This window comes from Alosa sapidissima, chromosome 21 (genome assembly GCF_018492685.1).
Source record: "Alosa sapidissima isolate fAloSap1 chromosome 21, fAloSap1.pri, whole genome shotgun sequence".
In the NCBI taxonomy this organism is placed as follows: Eukaryota; Metazoa; Chordata; class Actinopteri; order Clupeiformes; family Clupeidae; genus Alosa; species Alosa sapidissima.
Window position 1 is genome coordinate 20,577,266 of NC_055977.1, and position 19,068 is coordinate 20,596,333.

General features: G+C 39.0%; 2 long non-coding RNA genes across 2 annotated transcripts; one reads left to right on the top strand and one right to left on the bottom strand.

Annotated features, from left to right (window-relative positions):
* Positions 1 to 1,285: 1,285 nt before the first annotated feature.
* LOC121695411 lies at positions 1,286 to 4,777 on the top strand. The gene is made up of 2 exons (XR_006026081.1): positions 1,286 to 1,428; positions 4,170 to 4,777. It is a non-coding gene; the product is annotated as an uncharacterized LOC121695411 (long non-coding RNA).
* A 2,926-nt stretch (positions 4,778 to 7,703) lies between these two features.
* On the bottom strand, positions 7,704 to 16,349 carry LOC121695412. The gene is made up of 3 exons (XR_006026082.1): positions 15,853 to 16,349; positions 13,327 to 13,445; positions 7,704 to 9,597 (listed from the first exon to the last, which is right to left on the bottom strand). It is a non-coding gene; the product is annotated as an uncharacterized LOC121695412 (long non-coding RNA).
* Between the last annotated feature and the right edge of the window lie 2,719 nt (positions 16,350 to 19,068).

The following is a 19,068-nucleotide window of genomic DNA, read 5'->3' on the forward strand; positions in this document are numbered from 1 at the left end:
TTTCAAATACCTTCTAAGGACCCGACAATAACGTTATACCGGGGACATGGGGGGGACGTTTGTTTATTCACACATGGCAGCGGAGTTGAGAGCGCTCTGGCTGCAGGACGGAGACATCACATCCATGCACGACTTCACGTTACACGTCTGGGGATGACTAAAGTATCTATCTATCTAGTCTGTTAGTCTCTCTAGCAGTAGCTGCATTAGCCTACCGTAGTCTAAGGCAACATATCATACAGTTTATGAAGTTGTGCGTCTATTCAACGTATCCTCATGAAACAGTTCGTAGGATATCATACTAAAAGTATGACCAAAAAATCCGTACGATATCCACTAAAATCTGGCAGACGAGCGATCAATGCACATGCGCAATATAGCAGTGTAGAACTCACTTCGTTGTTATCAGTGCACCTGCGTTTAGACATAGGAGAGCTTCAGCCTCCTGAAAGCTAGGTGCAGTAAACCTGGGCATTTTAAAATCTGATTAGCATTAAAAGCAGTCAATAATATAAATGTAGATGAAAGCAGCGGTCGTCTAATTTGATAGGTCAATGTAGTTTGCCAAAGTAGTTAACGTGATACATAGCCTATGAAGACGGTGAGTTAAAGAATTGTTGCTTTATGCTAATAATAACTTAGCTAGAGAAGATGTAACTGTGTTTTAAATAGATATCATCCATTTCGTGGAATTACAACACACCAAAAAAAAAAACATAGTTTGTTTCTTCTTGTCCGTGTCTTACCAGAGAATGTCTAATAAGTCTTACTGTCTGTTTAGTAGAGGTCATGTGACACATGCCACCACAAGAAAGTGGAAACGCATCGTAGAGTGAGAGCCATGTGGGGTAAATTTAGTAAATAATAATAATGTTGTTGTGTTGTTTTTTGCTGTTTCGAACAAAATAGGGATACTTATCCTGACCAAAACTCCTTCATGCTGCAAAACGACTAGAATCACGCGAATCTAGTGCAATTTCTTAGTACAATTCAATGTCTTATCAGGGTAAAAGACGTGGACAAATACGTGATAATTAACCAAATAAATCATTGTTCACGACGTTATGGTTAAACTATCGAAATGAGTGCGATGGTGATACAATCCTGCTTTTCAATTAGTTGACATGGTGTTTGACATTAAATTATAAGCAGGTCAGTTTGTTTCACGTAATAAGCTATTTGTTTCTTTGGGTCTGGGTAATTCATGTGACAAATTCTGTTATAGGCTTTTTCTGAAAAACAAAGCAGTACAACAACATTTCTATATCCAAAATATAGCCTTGTTTGTCCTTGTTTGGCACTCATTTATTTACTTCCTGAAGAGGCTGGAGCATGCTGGCCTTGACACCTCAGTCCTTGCTTTGTGTTATGGAGCACATCCTCACATCATGATCTACTGCAGCGGTGGATACAGAGGAAAATTGGCAGGTATTTTACGTCACTTTTACATTACTTTTACTGCGATGGTTGCAATGGTAGATATGGTTGTTGCTGTGCTAAATATAGGCCCATCTATCTATAAAGCAAGAAGCGTCTGTGTGTCTGTGGCACGCATATCTCACTGACCGTTTGTCAGACTGATTTCAAACTTGGCAGGTGTCTTGCTACGGGCATGAGTAAGTGCAGTGCCAAATTTTTCGTTGTTTGAATAAGAAATGCAAAAGATATCGTTAAATATATTGGTAAAAGACGCACATTGGCTTTTGCTGCTAGCCACTCCCCCTCCCACACAGCACTGTACTGTAAGCTACCAGTGAGGATAGAATCAGGGCTTTGGCAGAACTGGATCAGTGTAGGTTACACGGGTAAAAACTTAAGCGAGTGCAAGATAACTCCACAGATTTTGCAACAACACGCCAACACACACAGGTAGGCTATGCAGTGGCTCTTCAAAATGACATAAAAAATGATGTGCAATAAGCGGACACTTTGAATAGCCCAGGCTACTTTGGACTGTCTTTAGACTTTGAATAAGCAAACAACAATTCCAACTGAAAATTGAAACGAGCGATAATGGTCCCGAATTAAAGAACGTCTCAGAATGCCACACATGCAAAGCATAACCAGCAACAAGCAACGAGTGGCAGGCAGAGTGTGATGTCACTTAGGCCTATATGAATAGCCCAGGCTACTTTGGACTGTCTTTAGACTTTGAATAAGCAAACGACAATTCCAACTGCAAGGTCCTAAATTGAAACGAGCGATAATGGTCCCAAATTAAAGAACGTCTCAGAATGCCACACATGCAAAGCATAACCAGCGACAGGCAGAAAGAGTGTGATGTCATTTATAGGCCACCAGAGACTGTTTTTGAGTCACACCATTGCAAATTCCATATGATGCATCATTCCACAAAATGGTTTGTTTTCTCTATCATCAAGTTATTCAATAGGCTAAGCATATAGACTTGACTCAAAACAGCTGTTAGGATTATGTCATTTTGATTTGTAAAAAATGTCACATGCAGCCATGCTTAAATTCTGCTCACTTCACATTTATTATATTATCTGTAGGCCTATTCATTATTGAATGCTTACCTGGAATTATTTCCCTATCATCCTATTTTTAAAACAGGCCTACCTGCAGGCATGTAATTGGGCTACAGGAATAGCATGTTTGAATGGGCACTGCACTAGTCTATCTATGAAGCCAGAAGCGTCTGTGTGTGTGTCTGTGGCACGCATATCTTGCTGGCCGTTTGTCAGACTGACCTAAGATTTCGTATGTGGCTCGCGCATGGCACAAAGGTGTGCACTCTCGATTTTGAAGATTTTTGAATGCATATTTCAAAACGTTTATCGCTGCACTGCAATGTTTCCAAGGGGGCCAGTTTTAGGGGAGCTCCACCCCATGGACCGTGTACTGACAGTAGCTATGTCTCACTTTGATGATAGTCAGTCGCAATTTAAAAAACGGATAAGGCTACTCGGAAACCGCTTGTGGGTTAAGATGACAGATGATTATCATGCCTGACCTCACCAATAAAGACTCCCTGTATGCAGTATGCACGCCAACAAACACGGTGATGTAGTGACCACTCAAAATAAAAGTATGTGCAATAAACTGACGCTTAAAATAGCCCAGGCTACTTTGGACTTGAGACTTTGACTAAACAAACGACAATTCCGACTGCAAGGTCCCAAATTTAAACGAGCGATAGGCTAATGCCACATAGCTAACATTATTCAACAAGTTGCAGACTGAGCGACGTCACTTATCACGCCATCAAACATGGGTAGGCTATGTAGTGACCACTCAAAATAAAAGTATGTTCAATAAACTGACGCTTCGAATAGCATTAGGAAGTTATTCAGTGAGTTATACACACTTAACTCAAAACAGTTGTTAGGCTTATGTCATTCTGATCTGTAGAAATGTCACATGCAGCCATGCCTACATTTATCAGAGGCCACATTAATTATAGGCTAATATATTATAATATTCAGTATTCATTATTGAATGCTTAGCTGGAATGATGTTTCCCTATCATCCTATTTTTAAAGCAGGCATGCCTGTGGGCATGTAATTGAGCTACGAGTTTTCTTCAGGAATGGCATGTTTTAACGGGCACTGCACTGTAAATTGAAGATTGTACAACTCATACATGTTGGCCTATACTATTAAGAGACAGCTGAATTGACCACCTAAACCATATATTTTCTGAAAGCCTATAGCCTCTAGATGCCAATTAATATACATTAAGACATGTCCCACCTTCCTGCTGACTTTGACATATCATATGGCGTACATAGGCCCATATTGTAGCTCGAGAAACCGACTGTACTACTGATACATTTTGGCTTATACTATTAAGGGACAGCTGAATTGACCACCTAAACCATATATTTTCTGAAAGCCTATAGCCTCTAGATGTCAAACAACATCAATTAAGACATGTCCCACTTTCCTACGTACTCTGGCATATCATAGGCCCATATTGTAGAGTGAGAAACAAATTGTTCAGCTCATACATTTTGGCCTACACTATTAAGGGACAGCTGATTCAACCACCTATACCAATCCATTAACATTAATTAGGCCGTCTTCCACCTCCTGAAATACTTTGGCACACTATTTTAAAGGCATAGGCCTGTGTTGTATAGGTGAACTTTAGTCATCAGTCATCATTAACATGTCTTTCTATGTACACTTTTATTTCTAATTTCCAGGTTGTCAGCTGTTGTCAGGCTCATCACCAAAGCAGAAAGACACAGTGAGACCAGACATGCCAGGAAAGAGCAAGGCACAGGCCAGGAAGGAGCCAGGCAAAGCCCGGGAATTTTTTTCCAGCTGTTCCCGCCAGCTATAGAAGGACTGCTCCTGAGAATAGATGGGTGTCTACATCGTTTTGCAAAAAGGGTCTTCTACACATGATGCTTGTCAAGCACTGCTCATTGACTGGCCAGGGGTCCTCTGTATTGTGACCACTGGTCAAAGGCGGCACATGACTGTCTCAGAGTCCTCTACATCATTCCGGTGACAGGACTTTTGGCCTAGCCTGACAGGATGGGTCTTGTGTTACTGTGACCAGACGGCTCAACAATGCATCATTCTCATCCATGCCCTCATCACCTTGAGACTGGACTACTGCAACAGCATTTTCTATATGGTCTTGAAAATTATTGTCTTATTATTATTACAGGTCTCTCTGCACCCGAACCAGCAGGTTCAGAGGAAGTTTCTTTCCTGCGGCTGTCACCCTACTGGACTCTAGCTCTGCATCTCGGTGACAACCAATCAACTAAGCCCCCAATAAACTAAGCCCCCAATACCCTATCCCACCCATAGTGTTCTATTTATTTACAAATGCACATACTGTAATTACAGTTATACATAGCCATATTCTACTGCTCTTTATATCCATCCTGCACATACACTTATTCTTACTACTTTTATAATGTTACTGTTCATACTGAATATCCATATTTATTCTGTTTTTCTCATATGTTCTTAATACACTGCATATCTATATTATTCTTACTACTAAAATATCATTAATGTTACTACATTGCACATATCCGTACATGTTGTTCACACATTGTTCATATTACTATACATAACCATATTTATTCTGCTCTTATAAGGTAACTGCTAATACACTGCACATATTTATATCTAATTTATATTACTCTAAACCACCTTCTGTAAACTTACTGTCTACACTGCACTACATTTCCTGTCCTGGCTATGCACCATCTGTCTACTTTGTATATCACATTGCACTTTTGCTTTGCACAGGGTTCCTACGGGTCATGGAATTTCTGGAATATCATGGAATTTTAGAGTTCTATTCCAAGTCTATTCCAGACATGGAAAGTCAGGGAATTTTATCATTTTAGGGGCAAAGTCAAAGAATATCAGGGAATTTTGTTGTAGAAGTTTAAAATCTACTTGCCAAAATACATTAATGCAAACATATTTCCACACAGAATTAGTGTATATCTGGTTATTAGCTTTACAGCTTGCTTGAGTTTCCCAACTGTTTATTCAATGCTTATTTATTAATCTCCCGCTCTAAAAAAGTAAAAGATTCTCTTGACTGCTATATGGGTGCTCTGAAATCATTTGGTATATTGTACTACTCGGTTATAATATAGTAAGTCATGGAAATTCAGTTTTTTTGTCAGGGAAAAGTCATAGAATTTTACATTTGACTTAGAGTGGGAACCCTGTTTGTACTATACTCTGCACAATGACAATAAAGTTGAATCTAATCTAATTATTATTTAATGCCTGTAGTGATGCTTTGTATTTGCATACCTTTGCTGTATGTTTTATGTGTATTGGACAACTTGTTTAAAGCAATCACAAACACACATATTTTGATTGATCTTGATACACAGATGCGTGTTGTGCTGAAATAAACTGAATTTCACTGATTCATCTTTAGAAACTGCTGTTTAGAGAGCATATTTTTGACATATGTTGTTAAACAAAAGTTCTTAAACCATGCACAAACCATTAAAACATCCATATTTTGATTGATTATGATACACAGAGGTATGCTGTGCTGAAATAAACCAAAGTTCACTGACCTTACCTGCCATGGCAAGTTTGATGCACAAGAGATCTTCAGAAATGGCCGTTCAGAGAGCATTTTTTTGACAGATGTTGACCAACAAAAGTTCTTAAATCATACACAAACTGTTAAAACATCCATATTTTGATTGATTATGATACACAGAGGTGTGCTGTGCTGAAATAAACCAAATTTTACTGATCTTACCTGCCATGGCAAGTTTGATGCACCGGACATACTCAGAAACTACATTTGAGACACCCATATGGCCAGACAGGCCTAGGTAAGTGTCACACCCATTATTTTATGAAATGTCAACATGCGACACAGATTTTGATACAGGGAATGATAACAAACTTGTTTCTCAAATTTGAGACCTCCAACTGCTTGTATGTTGTTAGGAGGCGGAGCCAAAGATTGGAAAATGTAGATTTCTAGGGGGCGCTATAGAGTCTGTGAATGTGTGAGGTGTGATTTTACTTATCTCGTATATTTTATGTCATAGATAGATGTCACATGCCAAATTTAGTCTGTTTATGAGGTATGCAAGTTAGAAATGCTAACCCTAGGTTTAGATGGCCATAATTTGCATAGGTCAGACAGGCCTTGATAGGATTACACCAGTTAATTCAAGATAGTACCAACATGTGGCACATATTTTGATACATGGGATGATAACAAACTAGTTTGTCAAATTTGGGACATCTAATGGCTTGTGTGTTGCCAGGAGGCGGAGCCAAATATAGGAAATATTGGATTTCTAGGGGGCGCTATAGAGTCTGTGAATATGTGAGATGCGATTTTACTACACACTTAAATTTTGTGTCATATACGGATGTCAATTGAAAAATGTAATCAGTCTAGGAGGTATGCAAGATACAAATGCTAACCCTAGGTTCAGATGTCCTTGATTTGCATAGTTTAGACAGGCCTTGATAGGGTTACACCAGTTATTACCAACTAATACCAACATGTGGCACATATATTGATAAGGGGGTAAAAACAAAATAGTTTGTGAAATTTGAGACCTCTAGCTGCTTGTCTGTTGCCAGGAGGCGGAGCCAAATATGAAAAAAAAAGGGATTTGTAGGGGGTGCTACAGAGTCTGTGAATGTGTGGGGGTTGATTCCATTTCACACATATATTTTGTGTCATCCAAGGATGTTACATGTCAAATTGAATCAGTCTATAATATATTCTAGTTAAAAATGCGAACCCAATATGTATGTCCATGAATTGCAAATGTCAGATAAGCTTACACCAGTAAATTTCAACTAATAATATGTGGCACAAATTGATAAAGGGGATAGAAATCAATTGGTTTGCCGTATTTGAGACCTGTAGCTGAGTGTGTGTTGCTGTAGCTTCCTGGATGTGTGAGGTCATTTCACTTTGAGGTTTCTGAATGTGTGAGGTAATTTCACTCCAATCCCATATAAGCGTAGGTTAATAGGTCATATGTCAGACAGGCCTTTGTAGGGTCACACCAATTACTTCACAACATTAGCACATATAATGCATGGGATGAAAACAGACTTATCTGAGGTTAATTTAAGTTTTGTCCTTGCTGATTATAATAAGAGTGCAGTCAGTCAGTGGTCAGAACATATAGAACCAGTACAGGTGAAAGACAATTGTATATTTTCAAGTAATTATTAACATGGAAAAAAATCAGTGAGACTCCTTTCCAATCATAGATGCTTTAATGTACATTGTACATTGATACATGAAGGGGATAATGAAGTACTCAAGTCCCAAAGAAGGATGACAATAAAATAGTATGATAGTCAATTAACATACGGGTACAATTTCAAGCAAGATTTACAGAAATTCCCTCTCAAAAACAATTGTAATCGTTTTTAATGTGATTATGGATTTTTATAGTATAAGAGCAAAAATAGCAGTATTGCTTAAGCATATATGATGCACCAAAGTAAGTCGGAATGTGGGACATGTCATAATTGATATTAATTGACATCTACAGGCTATAGTTATATTGGTTTCTCGATCTACAATATGGGCCTATGTACACTTTATGATATACCAAAGTAAGTAGGAAGGTGGGACATGTCTTAATTCATATTATTTGACCTACAAGAGGCGATGGTCTTTCAGAAAATATATAGCAACCAGTATAACAACTGCTTTGCATAACCTCCACCATATCTACCCTAGCAACACCATGGCAACCTTCTCAGTTACCCTAGCAACAACCTAGCAACCACTACTATAGCAACCGCTATGTTTAGCATAGCTACCACCATATCGACCCTAGTAACCATCTCAATTACCCTAGCAACAACCTAGCAACCATTGGATATTATCAACCAACATCATTACCCTAGCAACCAGTTTAGCAACTGCTTAATTTAGCATAATCCCTGTCATATCTACCCAATCAACACCATAGCAAACTTCTAAGTTACCCTAGCAACAACCTAGCAACCACCACCATAGCAACCGCTATGTTTAGCAGCAACTAACATAAGTACCATAGCAACAACCTAGCAACCATCTTAATTACCCTACCAACAACCTCACAACTATCACCATAATGTCAGCCTAGCAACCACCATTGCAACCAACATGATTAACCTTGCAACCAGCATAGCAACTGCTTTCTTTAGCATAACCCCCACTATATCTACCCTAGCAACACCATAGCAAACTTCTCAGTTACCCTAGTAACAACCTAGCCACCACTACCATAGCAACCACTATGTTTATAATAGCAACCACTATATCGACCCTAGAAACCATCTCAATTACCCTAGCAATAATCTAGCAACCACTTTGATATTGTCAACCAACATGACTACCTTAGCAACCATATCAATTACCCTAGCAACCAGCATAGTAACTACTTTATTTAGCATAGCAACCACCATATCTACCCTAGCAACACCCTAACAACCTTCTCGGTTACCCTATCAACAACCTAGCAACCACTTTGATAGTCAACCAACATGACTACCCTAGCAACCATCTCAATTACCCTAGCAACCAGCATAGCAACCACTTAATTTACCATAGCAACCACCATATCTACCCTAGCAACCTTATCAATTACCCTATCAACAACCTAGCAACCACCACTACAATGCCAACCTAGAAACCACCATAGCAACCAACATGATTACCCTAGAAACCTGCATAGCAACCACCATATATCCTGTAACAACACCATAGCAACCTTCTCAATTACCCTAGCAATAACCTAGCAACCACTACCATAGCAACCTCTATGTTTAGCAAAATACCTGTAGAAAGCCTCATATATTCCTACTAATGTAACGGTCATTGATAATTAGTATATTGCTGCCAATTGTCCTCTGTACCGATATAGCCACCCGCTGCAGTAGACCATAGGATGTGAGAATGCGCTCCACAACACAGCTGTAAATGGAAGCAAGGACTGAGGTGTCCAGGCCAGCATGCTTCATCTCCTTCAGGAAGTGGACAAACAAGGCCTTGTTTACATGCTGGCTGAGCTCCTTTGTGTAGGTCTTCTGTTGGAGTCATATAATGAAAAAATCCATATAATGCAACCCATACATCAGGATATCAGGAGCAAGGATCTGTGAAAACATAAGTAGATGGGAGAAATTTAAGATATGTTTAGAGAACATTGCAAGACCATCCCTAAATAAAATATCTGGACACCTTTACTTTTATCACTACTGCATTTCACAGATATGTATATTGGTGAGACAAGGGTAAAACTGTTCTGGGTAAATATTCAAATACTACAATACTATAAAATATAACTCCACAACTTCAGGTCTCCACACTGTAGTTTTGTAGGAATATCTGTAGTTCATATTCAGGAAAATACTGTACTTTGGACATTACAGTTTTTTCTGAATGCTTAAACACATTTTTTGTAACTATGGCTTTTTTTTGCAAAACTCTACACACAAATGGCAAAACCACTCACTGAGTTCGCAAAACTAAAAGCACAAATACTGCTTTGCACTCAGTTTGCAATTTTGTAACACACACTTTGCACAACTGTAGGCACAATGGCTATTATTTACACTATTTTGCCAACTCTCTGGCACACTTTCTCATGTGAAAACTGTTTTAGATAATTAGTTCACTTTGCAATCAGCCTAAGCACTATAAATAAGCCACAGGTAATGTACAATGGGTACGATGGAGTGAGCAGGAAGAGTGAGAAGAGAAAAAAACAGACAAAAAAAAGTCTACATGTGGGGATATTGTCATGTCAGGCCTGGATACATCATTCCAGAATATATTTTTCCCGGTGCCTTGGACTAGGACATTGCATGTGATGTAGACAGAATTTTGAGAGAGACGACCCGATGTAGACTGATTTGTTTTGTCTCAGTGAAATGCTATTTTGTGTCTTGACTTGGAAAAACACACTTGTGTTTGTTTTGATGTGTGTAAATAAACACTAATACTTGAAGTTGGGATCCCTGTATGTTTACAGAACTATGACAAAAGTATGACCTCAAACTGACATAGTCTACCTTGTGCACAGAGAAAGCAAAAGCCAGATGTGTTTTTTATTCATACCATCAGTGTGTTGTTGGCACATTGTGTGCTTACTATTGTGATGGCTTGTGTTTACTGTTAGATACGAAAACACCATTTTTACGAAGGTGTGAAGAGTTAAGCAAGGTGTGTTAGCTTTTGCAAGAGAACTACAATGTTTTGCTGATTGGGTGAGAGGTTTTGCCATTTGTGTGTAGAGTTTTGCAAAAAAAGCCATAGTTACAAAAAATGTGCTTAAGCAATCAGAAAAAACTGTAAAAGCTGCATTGCACTACGTACTACTGCATCGCACACTGCAGAAATGCAATATTTTGGACACAGAAATGCTGTTGTATTCCTTGTTATTTCAGAAAAAGGGTAGTAGCCTATAACAGCATGTTTTGTCCCATTAGTTACCCAGACTCAAAGAAACAATAGCTTATAATGTGATATTGGGCTTTCAGAAAATATATGGCCTTATGATATGTCAAAGTCAGTAGGAAGGTGGGACATGTGTTATAGCACAATTTCTAAAACTATTGATTCTTATAGCAAAACCACTCACTGAGTTCGCAAAACTAAAAGCACAAACACTGTTTTCACTCAGTTTGCAATTTTGTAACACACACTTTGCACAACTGTAGGCACAATTCTCTGCACAGCACTCTTTTTGCGGAACTGTAAACACAACTCATGCTTTACACTCAATTTCCAAATGATCAACACACTCCTAGCAAATCTATACACATCTATGGCTATTATTTTCACTATTTTGCCAACTCTCTGGCACACTTTCTCATGTGAAAACTGTTTTAGATAATTTGTTCACTTTGCAATCAGCCTAAGCACTATAAATAAGCCACAGGTAATGTACAATAAGTACAATGGAGGGAGCAGGAAAAGTGAGAAGAGTAAGAATTAGAGGAGGCCGAAGAATAGGACGTGGAGGTGAAGAAGTAGGAATAAGAAGAGGACGCGGAGGTGAAGAAGTGAGAGGGAGAGGATGACAAGGACAATGAGGTGAAGTTAAAGGAAGAGGACAAGGAGGAGCAAGAGGAGGACGAGGAGGGGGAAAAGGAAGGGTAAGAAGAGAAAGAAATAGCTATTTGTGTGTAGAGTTTTGCAAAAAAAGCCATATTTACAAAAAATGTGCTTAAGCAATCAGAAAAATCTGTAAGCACATTTTTTGTAACTATGGCTTTTTTTTTGCAAAACTCTTCTCTTAAAAAAGCTAACACACCTTGCTTAACTCTTCACACCTTCGTAAAAATGGTGTTTTCGTATCAAACAGTAAACACAAGCCATCACAATAATAAGCACACAATGTGCCAACTACACACTGATGGTCTGAATAAAAAACACATCTGGCTTTTGCTTTAGGTAGACTACGTCAGTTTGAGGTCATACTTTTGTCATCGTTCTGTAAACATACAGGGATCCAAACTTCAAGTATTGGTGTTTATTTACACACATCAGAACAAATAAAAGTGTGTTTTTCCAAGTCAAAACACAAAATAGCAATTTCACTGAGACAAAACAAATCAGTCTACATTGGGTCGTCTCACTCAAAATTCCGTCTACATCACATGCAATGTCCTAGTCCAAGGCACTGGGAAAAATATATTCTGGAATGATGTATCCAGGCCTGACATGACAATATCCCCACATCTAGACTGTTTTTTTGTCTGTAAAAGGGCTATTTCTTTCTCTTCTCACTCTTCCTGCTCCCTCCATTGTACCCATTGTACATTACCTGTGGCTTATTTATAGTGCTTAGGCTGATTGCAAAGTGAACTAATTATCTCAAACAGTTTTCACATGAGAAAGTGTGCCAGAGAGTTGGCAAAATAGTGTATATACTCTACACACCGGGAAAAATATATTCTGGAATGACGTATCCAGGCCTGACATGACAGTATCCCCACATGTACACTGTTTTTTTGTCTGTTTTTTTCTCTTCTCACTCTTCCTGCTCACTCCATCATACCCATTGTACATTACCTGTGGCTTATTTATAGTGCTTAGGCTGATTGCAAAGTGAACTAATTATCTAAAACAGTTTTCACATGAGAAAGTGTGCCAGAAAGTTGGCAAAATAGTGTAAATAATAGCCATTGTGCCTACAGTTGTGCAAAGTGTGTGTTACAAAATTGCAAACTGAATGCAAAGCAGTGTTTGTGCTTTTAGTTTTGCGAACTCAGTGAGTGGTTTTGCCATTTGTGTGTAGTTTTGCAAAAAAAGCCATAGTTACAAAAAATGTGTTTAAGCATTCAGAAAAAACTGTAATAGTTTTAGAAATTGTGCTATAAGAATCACAGTTGTGTTTAAGCATTCAGAAAAAAACTGTAACACCTCTGTTTATCTGAAAGACTTCAATGATTCACTTTTATTAATTTGACAAGATAATTGTATAGGCTACATTAGGTACATTATAGGCTACGTTATCTTATATCATCTTATTTATGCTATGATATGTTCTATGTGTCTATTTCAGATAGACAGATCGTTAGATGTGCTATCAATATAGGCCTACCGTAAAAGTACCCTATGTAAAAAAAATAGGAAGCTGACGTCAGGAACAATGGATTGCATGCTATTATTGGTTAGGCTAGACATAGCAATGTTAACTGACTGACTGACTGCTTTATGGCCTAATATGACAGTGCTAAAAAGCGTGCTAACTCACAAAATGAGAGAAATAATTCATGCTAACTTTCCTAATGATGAAAACTGCTCAGACAACAGAGATTTCATAAAAAGTATTTACTTATTTAGTAATAGTTTAAATGCCGTAATGGTTTACTTACTTTTCAATGATGAGGCAAGCGAAAGAAAGAAGTAGGCCTAATGTTGCATTTTCACTCGGCAGCGTAGTCCCGAATTAAACTCATCGGCTCCACCTTCTGACTTTTTGACGAAACATCATCTAGTAAAAAATGCGATATGGGTTTTGCAGATAACAATAACAATCATAATAACGACAAATAGCCTAATAATAGGCTAATAACAACCCTAGCACTAATAATAGGTTAAATAATTTGAACAGAATAATAGGCCTAGCAATAGGTCTAGCAAATAATCAAACATTAACAACAACAACAATAAACACAAACAGTTCAAGGAAGATATAGGCTGCTAACTAGTTATGAACGAGTGCCCATTTAGACCTGCCATTCCTGTAGAAATGCCGTGGCCCAATTAGTCTACATGCCCGCGGGTATGCTTTATAAGCAGGATTATCATCATCCCAGCTAAGCAGTAAATAATGAATACTAATATTACATTGTAATAGGCCAGACAGGGCGAACCGGACTCCGACGCGCCTACTGATCAACCGTCTGCCTTCACTTTTGAATGAAAATCGCGCCTATTGCCTAATGCACATTAGGCCTAATTATGACCGCCGCGCAGCGAAGTCATATAGGTTTAGTCAGATTTTTTTTTTTTTTTTTTTCGCATGCCCAGATTTCCGTCAATGATTCCCGGGACACTGAAAGACCGGGGTACACGAAACTTGGTGGGCATGTAACCCCACATGGATAGCATGGAACCATCGTTTTTCGTTTTGATCTGTAGCCCCCCCCCCCGCTGGACTGGACCCCCGAAAGGAGGGTAGGGCAGACACAGTTTTCTGTGAATATCTCGAAAACCGTAGGGGGACCATTTTTTTTTGTATGTTGATCTCAAGGGGCCATGTCAACCCATTCCATAACCACTCATTTCATGTATAGCGCCACCTAGTTAAACACAAAAAAGTAAAAATGAGGTGTTGTAATTGAAGGTATCTGTGACCTAACATAGTCAAAACTGCACGAAATTGGAAGTGTAGGATCATTATGACACCCTCTGTATGCACGCCAAGTTTTGTGGAATTCTGTTCATGGGGGGCCACACAATAAATTAATTTATGTTACTATACAACAACTGGCCTGTAGGTGGCCGGAGACAGTTTTCTGTGAATATCTCGAGAACCGTAGGGCCTAGGAGGTCCACCTTTTTTATGTATGTTGGTCTTAAGGGGGCATGTCAACCCATCCCATTACCACTTATTTCATGTATAGCGCCACCTAGTTAAAAATTAAAAAGCAAAAAATTAGGTATTTTCATCACAATATCTCTGGCTGACAAGGTCAAAACTGCACGAAATTAAAAGTGTAGGATCATTATGACACCCTCCGAATGCATGCCAAGATTTGTGTACTTTCGTTCATGGGGGGCCTTACAATAAAATAATTTATGTGTACATTTAGTGACGTACACCAACAAGGATTCCCGGGACACTGAAAGACCGGGGTACACAAAACTTGGTGGGCATGTACCCCCACATGGATAGCATGGAACCGTCATTTTTCGTTTTGATCTGCAGCCCCCCCGCTGCACTGGACCCCCCGAAAGGAGGGTAGGGCAGACACAGTTCTCTGTGAATATCTTGAGAACTGTAGGGCCTAGGATGACCATTTTTTTCCGTATGTTTGCCTCCAGGGGTCATGTTAACCCATTTCATGTGCACACATGTGCACAAACAGATACACACACACACATACATTCACAGTAATGTCACAGGCACAAACACAAGCATGCACGCACACACACACACTCTCTCTCACACACACACACACACACACACACACACACACACACACACACACACACACACATAACACAAACAATCAAGAATTTCTCAGAATTATAAACAGGCAAGATGGAGGTGGGGTTGTATAAAATGAATTTTACATGTGAAATCTATGAACTAATCATGTTTTGGTACTTGTTGTCTAGCAGATACCAGTGAGAATTGAGTGTGGATAATGCAATTTAGTGAGACAGTTAGAATCATATAGGCCTTTCAGCGTGATTTCTTTTTGTGGAAAAAATGTGCTGGACTGGGCGGCGGTCATATTTTGTACCGCTCTGCGGTACATCTAGTTATGTAAGGGATAATGTATAGAACGCCGGTCATTCCGACAGGGCGAACCACGCCTAATGCACATTAAAAGGGATAATGTATATTATCATTTTATTAACAAATAGTTCGCAACACACGCTGAACTTGAATCAAACACAACCGTTTGCCTTCACTTTTGAATGAAAATCCACTGACAGCGGTCATTAGACGAAAATAATTACCTAGAACTTTGGGAAATCCCATTCAAGTCAATGGAGCGTTCTACTGAACCGCCTATAATTAACGTGCAGTAGGCCTAGGCTAAGCAGAATTTAGGCATGCATGGATGCATGTGACATTTTACAGCCGGGGCTATTCGAAGTGTCAGTTTATTGCACATAATGTTTAGTCATTTTGAATAATTTCCACATTTTGAATAACCACTTACCCGTGTTAGTTGGCTTGTTGTTGCAAATTCCGCGGAATCATTTTATGCAAACTGCATGGAGTCTTTATTGTTGATAATCATCAATGATTATCATGATAATGATAATCCATGATAATCATCAAAACATCCTTGGCCCGTGAGTCTGTACTGCCAAAACTTAGATTACCCCAGTGCGTGGCTACAAGCCAACATGTTCTTCCTTTACCAACGATATTTTGCATTACATCCAAACAACAGACTGCATTGCACTTGCGAGCCTAGATACTACTTTCAAATAATACATTTATTCCAGTCCAAAGACATTTTGCTCCTTTTTTATTTGTATTTATGTTTTAACTCACAGCAGCCTGCAGTGCACATCGTCGTGGTCCTGGCTTCATCAGTCACTGTGGGCGTGGCCAGGCGTCCTGGCTCATAATTACGTGGAAATCATACGGAATGTAGTGCACTACTTTTAGTAGCTTTTCGTACGAAAGTTTAATGAGAACAGCCTGGTCTATTTGCTCATAGACGCACAACTTCATAAACTGGGAAAAGGGTTGTTAACGTTAAACTCAAAATGTAGGCCTATGTGCTACATAATTCAGCATGTATGTCTGCATACATGCTGAATTATGTAGCACATACATTTTGAGTTTAATGTTAATGTAGGCTATAACGTTACAAACTAGGGAAGGGATTTTATCAAATTCATGTTAGCTGATGTGATGCTTGGTGTAACGTTAGCAAAGTCGCTGTTCTTAGCTTCTAGCTTAGCCTACAATGCGCATTTCTTCAGATAACTGTCATTACGTGATGCATGTAACATGCTCTAAATAGGCAGTGGTTTATTTAACGTAGTCACGTACTTATTATCTGTTTTATTTTCAGAAACACACACACGGCCGAATTGGGACTGAACCGACATTTGGAGCTGAATACGATGCAATAAAACTAGAGAAATGTTAAAAACAGACCACGTAGCATTTGTTTAAGGTTGTCTAGCAACATAAGTGACTACTTAATTTGTAAAGCAAAACGATCTAGCTCTACATTGCAGAAGAATGAAGGATACTGCTTCTTCATGACTTGTTTAAATGTCATTGTAATTTATTTGACGCATGCTCGCGTTTAAAAGTGTCACGCATAGCTGTCCCTGATGTTACAGCAGCTCCTTGTGGAAACAGCAAAGAGTGCACATATCCGATGAGATTTCTGACGAGGAGCAAGCTCTCTGCCTCACCAGAGCCTTACTGTTTATTAATAAAACAATGATATAGAATAGAAACATCTGGAATCTATTTATTTCATCTTAAAGTTGGCTACAAAGAGCATTCAGAGAAAACGATACATTTTTCTTTATCTGCAATGTTCCAGGAAGATAGGCTTACATTTATAGGCTGTCCCTGTTTGATCACAGGTCCAAGAAAACGAGTGGATATAACGTCAATGCATTCTAGTTATGTTTCATGTACTTTATTTCATGTTGAGTTTTGCTTCCCAGCATGCATTGCGATTCATTTAGTATTTTTGGCTATTATTAGTTTTTAATATTTTGAAACAATATGGTTTGAACAATTTATCTTAGGCTAGCCTAGGCCTACTCTGATTATGTTTTAAACAATATGCTACGGGATATGCCCATTAAAACGTCGTATTAGTTTATTAAGAAAATTACACCGTAGATGTGAAAGCAGCACATCCTAGCCCGGTATAAATATCCATGTCTACTCATCATTAGTGTAATGCATTCGGAGGACGTGATTTCATACATGCGTGAAGATATGAGGTGAGTGAAGTTGATTGTGTAGTTGTAGAAAAAGTCGTTAATGCGTGCTCATGTTCCTTCTCTCCTAGCAACGCTGAGACTTACAGGATGTAATAGCCTACCATACTAAATCGCGCTTCATGTTTTTTTTTTTTTTTACCATCGCGGAAATATAAACGTCGCGCGCATAACGTCGCGGTGACCATTACAGGACGTCCCTCACGTCTTTTAGACCTCCCGAACAGAGGTCCACGGGACGTAAAGGGAACCCTACACAATGTCGAGGAGGTGACGTTCGCCAGGGGACCTTTAGGGGACGTCGCCAGGACTTTATTTTGTTTACTGGGATAACACTGTCATGACACATGAACCCTAACCCTAACTTTTAACCCTAATCCTAACCCTAATTTGTAATGACAAAAACTGAGTGACACTTAATAACAAAAGTGTTATGTCATAAAGTTTATGACACATTCATGACAGTGTCACGTCACTCTTATGTCGGCACTGTCAAATAAAGTGTAACCGTGTAATATGTAAGGGATAATGTAGCCTATTATCAGCGAAAGGGGTTACAAATACTTCGTTACTGTACTTAAGTAAATTTTCCACGTATTTGTACTTTACTTAAGTAAAATTTATAGTGCATACTTTTGACTTTTACTTCGTTACATTTTACAGCAATTATCTGTACATTTCTACAACACCATCGTTCCTTTTTCACTGTAAAAAATGACACTACATCTTACTGCAGTAACACAAGTATACTTTACTTACTATAGGCTGACCTAGTGTTCACACTAGAGCATAGCTGCCAACTCTCACGCATTGACCGTGAGACACACGCATTTGATTAGTTTCACACACTCACACGCCACACCCACGATTTCTCACGCTGAAGTGTCAACCCGGTCGGTCAGGTGCCTGAAAAATGAGTTTAGCCTATAGATCTACCTGTTGAGCCACGGTTATGCTTTCAGAGACGGTGAGAGGGTTCAAGAGCACCCCCTGTCTGTGGAATTTTCTAAATTTTCTCTCATTTGCGATGCTACTTCAGAAGCCATCCCAGGCGCATTCCCCCGGCTTCAGGTAGGCCTATGCTTTGAGTATTTTTCACGCTGAAGTGTCAACGTGGTAGGTCAAATACCTGGCAGATGAGGTTCAACTAAACTAAACCTATACATGATATCACACATCATGTGAACGAGCGGAATCTAAGCTTTCCAATGATATTAGCGCCAAGTTGCTGTGATAAATGGTTCGCGAGAAAATTATCATTGAACCGACGTGCAATTTAGGCTAATCATATTTGCATTTTGCACACAGTGCACACCCATTACTCTCGGTTGTAATATCTCACTAACCCTTCACACAACATGTGGCAAACCTAATATCACAATAAACAGCAAACCGTACCGAATACGAGGATTTAAAGCATGCCTCTGTTTTTGAAATTGCAACACATTTCT